This window comes from Strix uralensis, chromosome 4, assembly GCF_047716275.1.
Source record: "Strix uralensis isolate ZFMK-TIS-50842 chromosome 4, bStrUra1, whole genome shotgun sequence".
Classification (NCBI taxonomy): Eukaryota; Metazoa; Chordata; class Aves; order Strigiformes; family Strigidae; genus Strix; species Strix uralensis.
Window position 1 is genome coordinate 78,493,986 of NC_133975.1, and position 15,506 is coordinate 78,509,491.

The window sequence follows — 15,506 nt, forward strand, 5'->3', positions numbered from 1 at the left end:
TCGGGGAAAATTGGAAATTTCCTATAAAAGGACACAGGACTACTAGTCTCAGAGATAGATCCAGTTGTCAAACTGTTTCCTGGAAAAAGGATTGTAGGGTGCCAGGTGCCATGCCAGAGTGCCACAGAAGCTAGAAGCAGCAGCAGGTATCTCACTGGTAGGAAAACACTGTAGCTGAAAGACTGTGTTGAAGTGACTGGCCCAGACAGAAATAGCTCACAGCAGAACACAACTGCCATCACTGTTTTCTGCCCCTAACTCCTTCAGTGTGTCACCATGCAGCTCTCTGTATATTTGTTCCTCTCCTTACATCACCTAGTGCTCTTCAGAAACAGAAGGAGCCACACCTTTATTCAGAACCGTAAGTCTTGCTTCCCCGTGTAACAAATCTGCTGCCTTTTTTTGTTTGTTTTTTTTTATGTAAAGTAGCTAAGTCACTCTACCCAAAAAGTTCCCAGGTCTCATCATTGTTCTCTTGTATTTCTAAAACCTCAGTACATGCAACTGCAGCTTTTGTGAATTAAGGACTTATTTTCAGCACTCAACCAAGTAAAAGGAGTAGCTATCAAAACATCGTCTTGTTTGGAGCAGCCAGCATCCTTCCCTCACATTATCTCAACAGGATTTCATGGGTAAGTATTCCAAGAAAGTTTTCTGAGCCACAAGCTAGCTTTCACGTGAACTAACATTTTATTACATAGAAAAGATTGTTTGGGGAACATATGAGAAAAATCTCTGGTCACAGAACATGGTAATGACACAGCTAGGATTTCAATTTGTTATCTGTGAAGTATAAATACTGAGACAGAATTATGTATCTTTTTTAACCATATAAATTAATTTACAATAAAGCTTTATTCCAGGGATTGAACATCAGAAGAAAAAGAGGTCCAGCTATAAACCTTAGAATTTTCAGGGAGTGGTAAATTCTGTGGTCACTTGTTTGCCAGATTCTGTCTCTAGTGTTAACTCTAACGAACACGCTGGTTTACTTGTACATGAACTGGGAGAAAACTATGAACTTGTTTACTCCAGTAATGCCATCTTTCAGTAAATAACACTTAAAGACCCAAATGTTGTTATCAAGTAAGGAAGGAGAAGCAAGTCAAACTTGACTAGTAAGTGGTTACTGTCAGTGCAACACAGGGCTGGTGAAAACCCATAAATCAGTAAACAGGGCTTGGTTAATAATTGAAGCCCAGTCAGCTGCTCTGCTGGTGTTTGAGACAGTGGTGTATTTATGGAGTCCTGCAGGCCCTTATGTTTCAGTTTAGCTTATGAGAATCATCACCTGTAAGGATGGATACATGCAACGTTACAGTACCCAAGCTGCTGATTTGAGAAGCACTGAAACAGTGAAGAGAAAGACCACCTTTGACCTTACAATTGGATTTATGCAGACAGACGCTGGCTGCAGTGTGCTGCCATATGAAAGCAGTGCTTTGAAAAACCTTGTTACTGTTTAACTCTTTCATCTGTCTTTTCACCCTTCCTCCCACTTCCTCTCAAATGAACAGTTTGATAACTGTTTTAATAAACACCTGCTTGAGAGAGATGACCTGTACTTTCCATTAGAAGTTAATTTGTCAGCACAAGCAGACTGCCTGTGTATCATCTTGTACATTCTTGCTGGACAACATATCTAAGCCATGACTTTTCTTATCCATCTACACAGCTGAAACTTTGATTCTCATATTGATTACCATAACACCCTTCTCTTTGGCCTTGACAGATGCAATCTTGTCTGTCTGATTTCATTCAAAATCGCACTGCTTATTCTTTTGACTGGGCCATCTCTCTCCTTACAGTTTTCGAATAGCAGCTGCTTCTTTACTACAAACTCAGCTCACTCATTTTGATTCCTAAGGCTCCCCAGTTCTCTTCCTCCCTCATCGTCTTGTGCCTTACCAAGATGCTCCATTCTGATCCCACTGTGATGTAAGCTTGCATGCCTAATCGTTACATTCCCGAGCTTTCTGCCATGTTTCCCCTGGTGATTAGGAGATCCCTAAAGATAACTGCAACATATCAGCAATATTGCCCTATTATCTTTCTCCACAATTCCCTTCAGAACCCTCTTTTCCTTGATGCCCTAAAGAAAAGCTTTGACAATAGTCAGACTGTCAGTGTGCTGAAAATACTGCCTGGCATATTGCCAACATTATCCCAGCTTCCTCATGTTTCCTCCTCTTTTGAGTTTGTCTTAATTGCAACCTCTTTGGAGCAGTGATCTTTTTGTTCTGTATTTGTACAGCATCAAACACAGTGAAATCCCCATCTGCGGCTAAGGAGCAGGTATATAACATAAAAATAAACAATAACGAAACTAAAGAGGTTCACAGTTTCTTTGAGAAAATACTGCAGGGCAGAGCCTGAGGAGCTGCCAGTAAGCTTGAGTTGTATTTGTAAGGAGGACTACATTTATGCAAATTATGCTGGCACACTTTCTCATTTCTAAAGGACATCATAATATTTCTAGGTAGCGTTTCTGGCAAAATGTTATTTTAAAATATATGTTGGCAGAAACCAAAAATATTTTAGAGTTAAAAAATGAGGGAAAAGCATTTTGTCAAGGCTGTTGGCGCAATTGTAAGCAAGAAGCTCACGAATTACTGCACTCTAGATTAAATCCAGAGGTAAATTTTATTATGAAGGCAACTATGGTACAGGGAAACTCAGCATTACAAACCCTTTTTTTCCTCCCCTGTGTCTCATGAATTCAAGTATTTGAGGTAAGCATCTCACCTGTCCATCTGCAGAGCTTTTCTTTATTCTTTGTTCCATGCGAATGAATTTAATACACCCAGTTACGCAACCCAGTACAGCTCTCCCCAAAAGTATATTTTCTATAATTTTACCCAGCCTGGTTCTCAGAGTTTCTGGTGATTGAGCATGTTTGTACACTTGTTACAACTTGACTACAGTTGTTCTGTAGTCAAAACAGCCTAATCTGGACTAAATTTTACCCCTTTAAATTTCATTCCTTTAATTGTAGCATACCACTCCATATAACTCTCCTCCATCCTTGCTACTTACCTTGTCCTTGCTACAGCCTTGCTACTTACCTAGTACAAAAGCATGTGGCTTTGCTAAGGTAAAACCATAAAATTCATCTAATCTCTCCTCATAAATAATATTTCTTTGGAGGATGTGTTTCGTAATAAATTTAGTACTGACTAGGACATGGGAAACTCATGGTAAGTTCTCAGTTCTGCTGCTAGACTTCAATTTAGGGAGGAATTCTTTATATTCCTTTCTGTTAAACAGGGATCACAATATCAGCTTGGTTTGTAAAGCACTTCGTACAAAATGATGAAATCTGAATAAAACTGGTAGAGTTTGAGGTATGGGAGATCATCAGTGATATCAATACAGCTTCTCTTTTTTTGTGATTTTTAACTACCTAGTTTGGGCACATTTAGAAAAATATCAAAATAAAAGATATAGATAAAATGTCCAAACTTGTTTTTAAACATTCATACTGAATTTGCTTCTCATTATTATTTCCACAATTCTATTCAAAGGCCCACTCTGGAAAGAGCTCTATTGTACAAAGAGAATTAATGATTGTCTCTTGACTATTTATGCTCAAAAGAAAGCATGCTGAATGACTACACCTTGCATATTTCCAATGTTCTTTAACGTTTACGCAACTTTTTAATATTGCCAGTGTTCTTTATTCATCAGCTTTATCTTTTGCTACAGGAAGAAACCAGCCAGCTACTCAGCATATCCTTTTGTCCATGACTTCACATCTTATCTACTAAGGTGTATTAGTTCAGGAATAATTTCAAAGTTAACCAAAACATTTCTCAATAAGCTTCGGAATTCCTACAAATCAAATGTCTCCCATCACAGAAATTGTTCCAAAGTTCTGTAAGTCCACATGAGTTCTTTTCAAATCCCTTGTTAACTTCAGCATTCTTCTTTCTTTTCTTACATGAAGTACTGTGTGACTTTCCAAGACGTATCATGACTGTTCTCCCTACCTCTCACCAGTCTTCCCTTGCCATTACTATTCTCATGGGACAGAGAACAAGCTGAAGTATCCAGTATTCTTCAGCATGCCTTTCTCTACTGAGCTACTGTGTTAGAAACATTCTAACGTAACCTAACATGGTTCTCTAACATAATCAGCCAGGTTACTGAGCTCTGTTCTAAACACACTCTTATCAGACATATTAACTTTAGCATACTACTGCTGCTCCAGAAAAGGAAGAATATTGTTAAAAGTACCCTTTTAATTATACTGTCCAAAGTTACTTGACATAAGACTCCAAATATCACTAAAATTATTTCTAAAAGATAATCCTACTGCCACATTACAAGTAATACCTAGCCAATGAATCTCCATACAGTACAACTGTCAGCATATAGACAAGAAACCACCTGCCCTCCTAAAAGAGATCACAGGAAAACTAGGTTAAAATCATGGCATTTAAGAGATTTGTACATTATTTATTCCCATATTTAACAAATGGCCATATGCTTGAGCTCCTGGAAAATAACTGCAAGATTGCCTGAAGACTGCACCACAGTGCAGTCCTGTATGTAGTGATCTGGTACGACCCAACAGTGATGACCTATGTGTGACTGTAACGTCTTACAATGAGTACGGATATAAAGACAACAACTTGTTGAATATTTTGCCTCAACATACACACAGACAGAAAGAGGCAGAAAGCGAGCCTGTGCATCTCCACTAAATTACCTCTTGTGAGTAATCCATGCTCTTGATATGACTCTGTGACACTACCATGCTACAGCAAGTAAACAACCATGGCTTTACACAGAAACTCAGCTTTTTGTGTCCTACCACCATTAGAGTAACACCTTCTTAGTTGCCATGCTTATTGCTTAGCCACCAGAAGAGCTTGAATTCCTGTTGTTTATTCATCTGTCCCAAGGCCCACTTTTTCAAATCTTTGTGCACTGACGACAATTGCATTGCTTACTTGAGCCTTGTCTCACAAAACTGATTTAAATTAGGGATGTGTGCTGTGGATATTAGATTCACAGCATAGAAGTGCTAAAATTAGGGGTGAACAACAACAAAAAGCAGAACTAGAAATGCTGAGGTTTGACTTCCTTGGTCTGCATGTATAAGAATTCACTGCTGAGTTTTATTACTCAGTTTTATTACTCTGGCACCCCTAAAATCCCTTCAAATGCAGGAACTTTTATAGTTTATAGTTTGTTTAGTTCCACTTTCTAGTCTACTCAGAAATACGTTCTGTAAAAAAAAAAAACAACAAAAACCAATACTTTCAAAACCATTACAGAAATATTAGGTATATTTAGTAGAATAAAATACAACTGAACTACCCTTGGATTTTCCAAACGAGGCTGTAGTAACTGATGATAGATGCATTCCTAGTATGTCACAACTATATTGCAGAATGCGTTAGCTTAACTCACCTTTTTGAACTGTTCTGTGAGCATATGAAAATACTCATTGCCTCATCCATAATTTAAAATCAATGGCACTATATCAGCGCAATGATTTAGCAAAATGTATTTCTCCATTAGCTGCTGGTAATTGGAAGCTGACCATGCTCTCTGCTGACCCAAGCAACAACTGTCACAGCAACTTCAATTAAAAACAAAAGTTGAAAAGTCTCTCAATCAGACTTCTTTTTCAAACAAACCAAAAGAAACGCTTCCCTTTAAAAAAAAGAAAACACTGCCCTCCTTTGGATCAGACACCAATGCTCTTCAGTTTAGAATACAGCAGGAAAATCTCCTGTGGAGTGAAGTTCAGTATTGCACCCTTTAGCTGATCCCTATGTAAGGTCCATCTTGGAAGAGACCTTGCAAACCATGGACCACATTTTGTTCTAAAATACCAGAGCACAATGGCACTGTGGTTTAAGGCAAACGGTGAAAGAGCTTGCAGGTTTGCTTTTGTATGAGACTGAGAACCATTTTAATAGTTTTTACAAAGTTGTAGACATACCTGAAGAGAAAAGTAAGTGGCATAGCCAAACAGAATTTTTGCCTGCTATTTTGAGATGTAAATAAATACAGCTTATGTAAGGTCATTAAAAATCAGGTGAAAGATGGATGCTAGATAAACCATAATTAACCAAACTAGAATTCAGAGCAACTATCAGTGATAAAAACTTAGCAAAAAAAACCATGATTTAGAATCTTACCTACAGATATCACCCTCAAAAACCACACTTATCATGCCATGTTTGCCATGGACCTGAAGATGGGAATATTTATTAAATTTAACACTTTATGCAGTGGTCTACTTTCAGTAGAGAGGATAATTTGCATACAAAGCAAGGGATTTTAGAAAACACATAGGTAGCACTCAGCTAATCAAACAAAATAGCTGTAGAGATCTGGTTTTCATACACATGCAAAATATACAACACACAGAGCATGAATAATTAGCATTAATGAATGTCAAACTCATCACTGAAGACTGGCTGTTGATTCAGAACACTGCTGGAGTGTGGAACTACCACTCCACTGGGAACAAATTCAAGGAAAGGGACTGAAGTCTATTGGGAAAGTCACAGATAAAGGGGACTCCTGTGAAAAAAAGTATTAAGAAAAAACATGTTTCTCTTACCCTTTGTAACGCAAATACACCCTCTGACAGTTTGATGTGACTAATGAGAAAAGTACTGTTAAGAGTCACATCCTGAGAGGTTGCTTAGGTGGGTTTTTTTAATTCTTCTTTTTTGTTTGTTTTATTAACCACAAGTCTTCCTCAGAGTTTGTCAAAAGGAAAACTGAGTAGGCATCTTAGGATCTGGCTCTCCATACACTAGCTGGATGTAGAGAACTAAGAAGCCTTTTTTACAAAGAATCCGTGGAGCTTAGGAAAGCTGTTTATCCATTAATTTCTTGTAGATGCAGACTCAATCTTCACTTTCTGTCTGAAATTGTTCCACTGGACGCCGCCTCTGAAGTTACTGCATTTCATTCCCAAAGGGTAAAACTCATGATAATATAATTATAAAGCAATTCTTCATTTTCCATTATGAAGGCATTATTTCATGTTAAGGGGCCTACAGGAAAGATGGGGAGGGACTCTTTATCAAGGAGTGTAGTGATAGGACAAGGGGTAACGTCTTTAAAGTGAAACACAGTAGATTTAGATGAGATACAAGGAAGAAATTCTTCACAGTGAGAGTGGTGAGACACTGGCACAGGTTTCCCAGAGAAGCTGTGGCTGCTCCCTCCCTGGCAGTGTTCAAGGCCAGGTTGGACGGGGCTTTGGGCAACCTGGTCTAGTGGAAGGTGTCCCTGCCCATGGCAGGGGGATTGGAACTAGATGGTCTTTAAGGTCCCTTTCAACCCAAACCATTCTATGATTCTATGAAGTTGTTCAGCATAATTTTCCTTAAAAAAAGGCCAGATTTCCACACACACCCCACCCCCACTCACTGGAGCAAGCACCAGACTCCTGCGTTGTATTTATGACCAAAGAGAAGGGAGCTGTGAACCACAGCACAGACGTGAGCTACTGCCCATCAAATAATAATAATAATGTGCCCCTGTGGGAGGCAGCCTACCATACCGAGCCTACCAGAACTCAGCAGGAGTCAGGACTTGCACTAAGTGACTTATGACAGAAACAGGATCAAGTAAAGAGGGCTGAGGAGGCAAGAAAAAGTAAAGGTACACACAAGGAGGGATGGAGCAGGAGCAGGGCTGGGGAGGAAGCATGAAGCTGGGATACTGAGGAGGAAAGCGCAGCAGAATGAGGCAAGGAAGGGAGAAAAAGACAGATGTCACAGCTTTGCTTTACTCTACAGAAATATTCTTCCCTAAGACACATAAAACTAGGAGTGTTCAGGGCTGCCTTGTATTTGCGTAGGTACAAAGCTCTTCTGTGATTAATCCTGTGAAACTGTGTTAAAGGTTAGATTCCCCTCAGTGGCTAAAACTGCATCTCCTCAAGTGAAAGAGGGGAGACCTGACACCATGGGGCACTGACAGATGTGTTACTGCCATTGTCCCTGGCTTTTCACTATGAGAGAACAGCTTTCAGGTCCATCCCACTTTATACAGAAACTTCAACTGGGGCACAGACTGAAGAAGACTTCTTGCTGCTGCTTCACCCGATCCAGTTTTTGGCCCATGCCAGATAATTCCATTGCTTGACTTGCAACATCTGAGAGCAACTTTTCTGTTTCTTGGCTTTTGGTGAATTTTTTGACAACAGACATTCACATACAATATGTACTGTTACTGTTGCATGGGCCTTGCAGCTGGTTCTCACTAAATGAGATATCGTTACAACTGTTGCAATTTTATCCTGGACTGTGTTAACATCACGGTGTATTCGTATATCTCGAACTGATATACTTTCATAACATCTTAGCTTTGATGCTCTATAAGAAAAAAAAAAAAAAAGATTTGTTTGGGCCTGAAGAGGTGTTAGAAGCATTAATGCTCATGGCTAAAGAATGCAAAGGCTAATAAACCAATCCTGGTATTTATTATTTTTTGAGGCTGAACCATTTACAGAGAAGAATTTTTTAATCTTTGGGTTTGGCATTACTGTCACAGCTTCATTCTTTCCTTCTTAAATAGTTTACTTGGCTTGGAAATTGAGTTTGTTCACTACACACTTACTGTTTTCCCTTTTCCCCTTCTGCTTTCAGCTTTCCCAAATCACAACTGGGAACCTTCACTCCAGTGTGATGCAATTCCCACCCAGGAAAGTTGGCAAGGGAAGCCACTCAAACACAAACATAAGAGATAATACCTTGTAACAACCACTTCCATGGTATCATTTTTTTAAAAAAATCCTAAATAAAAAAAACACCACCTTGATAAAACATTTTTGTAAAGTGAGATACAGGAACAAAGTAAGTACTCCACCATTTAAGTGTTGTGACTCAAGGAATTAGATTTAAAGAAACACTTCACATTTGTGTTCAGCTTCTGCCAGGGTTCACAGGTGTCATTCTTTTAAACTTTCATTCCTTAACACAAGTCTTGCATTTTTTTTTTTTTTTTAATTTTTAAAAAGATTCTCACATAATTTCAGATATACTTTTTTTTTTTTTTAAGGAAACACCAACTATTGTAAGACTCATGATAAAACTAAGATCTGGACACAATTCTGTTAAAGTCACTGGGAAATAGCCCATTTTACAGGGGTAAAAATGTGCCCAAAGATCCCTTCCTCCTCCAGAAACTGTTTTTTCATACGTGAGATCTCTCTCAACTGAGATTTCTCTGGTATTGTATTATTATAAGCATTATTGATCATCAAGTCCATTAAAAGCATTAGTCACCTTAAATAATTCATCTCTCCAGACTAGCTTCAGCCACAGATGCCATCAGCAATAACCTTCCAGGAGACTCATACTGAAGAAAAGCCAGCATAGCTGCAGCTTAAATAGACAACATCCAGGAATAAGCAAGACACAAACAATCGGGCAAATATGTCACATGGTTACACTCCATGGGGGATGTCTCAGAGTTCTAGAAACCAGGTATGTGACAACAGGAAACGCGAGATCTTCAAATGGGGCATCCCTATGCAAGTGTCAGTAATATTTATTAAAGTATGGGGCTTTGAAGAAATATATATACATGCATAGACTTTGTCCTTCTCATTGTCGGCCTTTTAGTATCTGACTGCTGACTGACACGTTATTCTGCGGAGTGCTCCCCTGGCCGCTCAGCAGGCGAAGCGCAGCAGCCTGTTTATGCGCCTTGGCCAGTGTTTCAGATACATGACAGACCACGAGGCAGGCAGCAGCAGAGAAAGTGACAAACGCAAAATTTGTTTTAGCTAATAAATCATCAGGGGTTTGGAATTCTGCCCAGTACTCCAAACCCAGTTCTCTTCACCAGTTGCACATGACCCTCTCTTTCAAAGCCTGCAGCAACAGCAGCCATCCCAGTCAGAGTACTTGCAATGAAGCTGATCAAGCCCAGGGTAGGCAGAATTCAGGCCATGAAGAGATCACATTTGATTTTTAAAAAAAAGGTTTGAAATGGCAAAATACATTAAAATATCTCCCCTATTTTTTTCCCTGTTAAGTGCTAAGATTCATAGAGAAGATACAGAAGAGCCGGTGGGCTGCCAAGCTGTTGGACTGCATACCTATATCCATCCTGCTGCTGCAGCACAGGGCTCATGGAAACCAACTTACTCTGCTCCTGAAGCTAGCAGGAATTCTGAAGCCAGCACTGAAATCTGTGTTGTTAGAGCTAGACTGCTGAAGTACTCAAACTACCTATCTCAGCACCTGAACTGTCATACAGAAAGTTTCTATGTCTGTGTTGAGATCCACCCATTTTTGCAATCCTCTTGCAAAGTATAATCTATTAGTATTGTATGAATTTAATTGTTGGTTAATTAACAAACTTTCATTGGATTATATCTCCCCCATCTATTTAACAGTGACAATTCAAATGACTACACATTTTAAATCTGAAGTGCTTTGCATTTAACTGCACTGTGGAACAGAAGAAACACACGGGTTAGTTGGTTACAGACCTGGAGGGCTCTAGGAAGGACCAAGAAGAAGGAAAAGTTCCTGTGTTCTGACCGGTCATGCTCACTTCAGAAAGATGCCAGTGGCCTGACACACTAAGAGAGGCATAAGGAACACATACCCTGGGACAGGGTGTGTGCTGCCAAACTCTGCATCTCTGTAGTACAAAGAGGCAGAGGAAACATTTAGTATGACTAAAAAACCAATGTCTTACATCTTAGAAAAAACAGTGTCTTATCAGTATAGACACTAGTACGTCTAGTGAACTAACCAATAATTTCCTAATATCTTGAATGAACACAATGAAAGATTATTAGAGATGTAGAAATCACTTGAGCCAATGCTGTTCCTGAATTATTGCCATCTCTAGAATTAGAGATCAATGAAGTAGCAGAATGGGCTTTCATTTAGAGGGAAAAGCAGACTGATCATTCCAAAGTCTGGTGAAGAGTCCTGTTCTGCTGCACGTGTCGAGTCACCTGGTTAGGAATTATGAGAAGATGTATCAGATGAAAAATAAAGGAGTGGGAAATGATAGAGGACACACCAGTAAAATATAGATAGGCTCACCCATCGCCCAGTCACTGTCTGGTTTTACAGGAATCATAATAGAACTAAACTTTAAGGAGTATTTGAAGTACTCTGAAGCAGTAGATTTTTTTTTTTTATTTAGCAGGCAAATGTTCTCCAAGTTTAGACAGACGCACGACAGGAAATCTGAGAGTAGAATGGACAAGTGTGAAGGAAAGTGGGTCTATTTTAAGTCATACGTACCAGATGTTATGAACAAGTCACTCATTTTCAGACAGCAGAGGTTCAGATCCAAATTTTTAAAAAATTACTCATGCAGAAAAGAACAAAATCTATGCATTTATCAGAATTAAATGTAATAAGTGAGTGGATCCAAACGCAAGTGGGCAGTTGTGGGCGGTTTCCAGGTGTCCGGTTTTGGATGTGGCTTCAGAAGCAGCATTTGCAAATAATGATGCTCATTTGCATAACATGCCCTCGCAGTGCATCTCAAAATTTGGAAGATTATCTCAGCCACGACATGGCTTGTAAATATTTTAGACTGGTAAGTGGTGAGCGAGGAGGGAAGCATGGGGAAGAGAATATACACCTAGGAGATGTACTGACAAGTATAAACACACCTCAGTTTACAGGTTAAATCTGTGAATGACACATTTAATACACTTCTGTCACCACTTTAGTAAACTGTTGTTCTGCAAGTAGGTTACTGTCATACAGTGTCAGTCAGACTAGCTTTGAACATGCCGTGAATTTACTAGTACTATTAGCACTTTATTAGCATGCACTAAACACGTGCCACAGTTCCTTTCTGTCAAAGTTCATTAAAACAGAAATGCACTGGCAGCTGTCATTTCCTAACAAGGCACATATTTTTAAAATTCTGTGTTTTATATACAGTGCGAAACTGATACATTGGATGCATTTTTATAATGTTTTGTGTAAGAAAAATAATTCCAAACACTTTGTTGCATGCTAGAAAGTACCACAAGTTTATACAAATGTATATTACCCAATTGTACAGTTGGAGCTGGATTCTACTCTTCACTCAGAGCTTATTGACTTACTTGAAAAAAAATACAAATCAAAAGGACTATTTGTGTTTTTTGTTTTTTTTTAAATGTGATGACTAAAAGCAGTAGGATACAATATCTCCTAAATATGCAGAACACAGCTTTCCTATTTCAGAATCCTTTAGTGGCTTACTTAGTATACTGCATTGCTTACATCATATACATTCACATTTGCAAAACTTGTCTTTGAATTGAACTCTTGTTCAAACCACTGTATAACAAGAGCAGATTAACACACTAAGATTGTACAGTGCAACCTGATGGAAGATCAACCATCACACCTGTGTTGCAAAAAGGATCTAACCTACCCAGAGTACTCTGACTCTGTCCCAGTATTCTCTGAAGTCACAGAAACCTTCTTTTACTTGTGTGGTTTTTTGACTTAAAAAAAATAATCTTTTCTATTATTGATACTCAGAAAGTATCAGAGCAGCAGGTATCTCTATACAATTACACCTTTGGAACAGGGGTCAGTGAGGTTTTGCCAGGTGGTGCAGACAGCAAAAATGTCTCTCAACTGACTAACCTCCTGTCTCTGACCCCACTCTTTCCTCTTGCCTTTCCAGGTTAGGAAAATATTTGAAATAGAGCCACTGAAAAGTGTTTCCAAAAGGTACTGCAGCTGTGGATTCCCAGAGATAACAAATTAGCACTGTAACAGGAAACAAGGGAAGCAGGTGAAAAGGGCTGTTGAACATTTTGATGTTGTAGCTCAGTTCGTACGTGCAAGGCTGAACCCTACAAAAAATGAGTTGTATTGAAGTCTGCCTCAACCGCACTATAAGCGCTGTTACACCGTTAGTATAAATGGGAGTCACAGCACGTGCTGTGGTTTAGGTAAGTACAGATGTATGGAAGGTTTTAACTCTGAGCCAACTTCCTTTTCAGGTCACTATTAAATCATTTTAATTAGGAAATAGTTACATAGTACTTACTGTAACAAAAATGTGAACCAAATACCAGGCAAGTTTAGCTATGGTTTTTTAAATCTAAGGACCTAAACTCTCCTGTAATGGCGTACTTGACACAAAGTTGCCCAAACAACTAAAAAGCCCTGAGCTTGGAGAATCACTTCAGTGCCAAGCCTGAAGACATTCTTGGGTGTTTATCTACTGCTTTCATGACCATCCCATCCAGACAGTGATCTGCTAATGCGCTTGTTATCGATACTCATCAAAACTGGGCTAGCACACGGCTACATCAGCTGATGAGATTGCTATAAAGTCAAACAAAAGGCTCGCAGGGGTGGCTGTAGGAGAGGCTGTCCCCATACTTCCCCTACCCTCAACCTCTTCAGACAGTTCATGCCACCTATTTTAAAAGGCAGCCAGACAGCTGCTGTATACTCCACAACCTCTGTTCAACATAGTAATGAAACCCTCAGAACTGATATTTTATAATCAAATTAACTTTTACATGAATGTCCATTACTCCAGTGAAAATAATTCACACATGGAAAGAGCTAAACTCATTGTGCTCTGACAGTTAATTCTATTACACAGCTTTCTTTTAAGCTGGTCAGAGTTCCTCTGTCTGCTGCTACTCCTTTCTGTTCTTTCTTATAAAACAAACATGATGAGAGCAAGGAATGGGTACTTCCACTTACATTTACATGGCATCTCTTATCCAAAGACTTCATTTCACTAATAAAATATCAGGCCACCACCAAAGGAAATCTTTCTTACCACAGCACTCACAAAATCAAACAAGCTACAGACATAATTCTACAGTGCCTTTAAAATTATAGAACACAGGTGTACATTTAAGCATGAAAAATCTTTTGGGCAAGAAAGAAACAAGATCATGTTTGTAGAGTCCTCTTAGTTAACCCCCAAACCTCTCTGTTGGTAAATAAGTCTCCATTTCCATGAACAAGCTGTGTAGGTCTCCCACAAACCTAACTGATTCCCAGGGTCCTCACGAAAGGCAAAGGCCTTCTGTAAAGCAGTGTAGCTTCCCTTGGTCTTTGTTTATATACACATGTTCACCACTAGATACCTGCACCCAAACACATGTATCTATACTTTCTGCTCTCTCCTTCAGAGGTAGAGTCCCTGACTGAAGAAACGAAGCAAGCAATCTGTCCAAAGGCCTGCCTTTCAAAGGGAGCTTTAATGAGTTCTGAAACACTTGCAGAACAGCCTTATTTTTTGAGCCTTGGAGCCTTGACTCTGTAGGGCAGGAAGAATAACTCCTTGGGCTCTTCGGTGCCATGTGCACTGCACTTGGCACAAAGGCAAGAGCCTGACTCCATATGTTGCAGGGATCAGTACACCTCACATGAGGCAGCCAAACTCCTCCCTGAATCATATTCTCCTTCACCCTGAGGAGTCTTTCTTACTGGCTCTTATTAAAATAGAGCTTTTACTCTGCATCGCTTTCACTAATGGCTTTGATGTAGACATGAATAACAACTGTACAAGATCCGTATTCACCTAGGCTACTGTGAGAGTCTAAAACCAGCTAATAATTTACATGGAAATTGTATCTACCAGAGGGAGCCCGTATGGCCAATATAATAGAAAAATATTGACACAGGCAAGAAAAGTTAATTAAATCTTTTAGATGAGGCCTACAGAGTTCAGACAAGATAAAACCCTTAGTTCCACAGGCTTATGATTTTACAAAATTCAGAGGTAACAGATTATATAATTGCACGTGTTTTTAGGATCTGCCCTTCCAAACTGAGTTGTTGAAATGCTTCCATTGTACATAACGTGTCTGAGAATGATAAAAGACACAATAAAGACAAAAGATCAAAATGTTTTCTAGCTTTATTATTATCATCATGAGAGCTTTGAAGCATGCTCTTGCATCATAAAAGCAGGAAAAAAAACCCAAACAACCTGATCCAGACCCTCCTTGGGATACTCAAGGATTTGGAATGAAACCAGTAGGTCTCTTTATACAGACTACTCAAGACCAATAAGGTAAATTTTGAACTGGTTCTGATCAATGATGTGACGCAAAAATGAGTAACTCTCAACACCATTCTGAAAATGTAAGATGTGCTTGGTTTTCAGTAATCTCTGAAGGTAGCTGTCAGTAACTTCACTGATACCAACAGAAAAACTTAAATAAAATTAAGCAGTTAAAGGATCAGAAGACAAAACTAAATAGCAGCATTTCATTTATCATTTCTGTAAGCTGCACCAATTCCAATGCTCAGTGTCTTAGGCCCCTTTGTCCTGCAAAGTTACGTATTGTATTTACCTTTGTAAATAGAAGCTGTCTCAGGAATCCAAATCAAGATTATGTCCAAAAGTGTGAAAGGCAAACTAAATTCTGAGAACTATCTCATTCTATAGTTGAACATTTCTTCACAAAACTAAGATTCACTTTTTAGTGAGACTTCAGAGAGGCTCCTACCTACAATTAAGAAAAAATTATTTGTCAACATCCTAAACTTAGAGCCTTTTTCTGAATA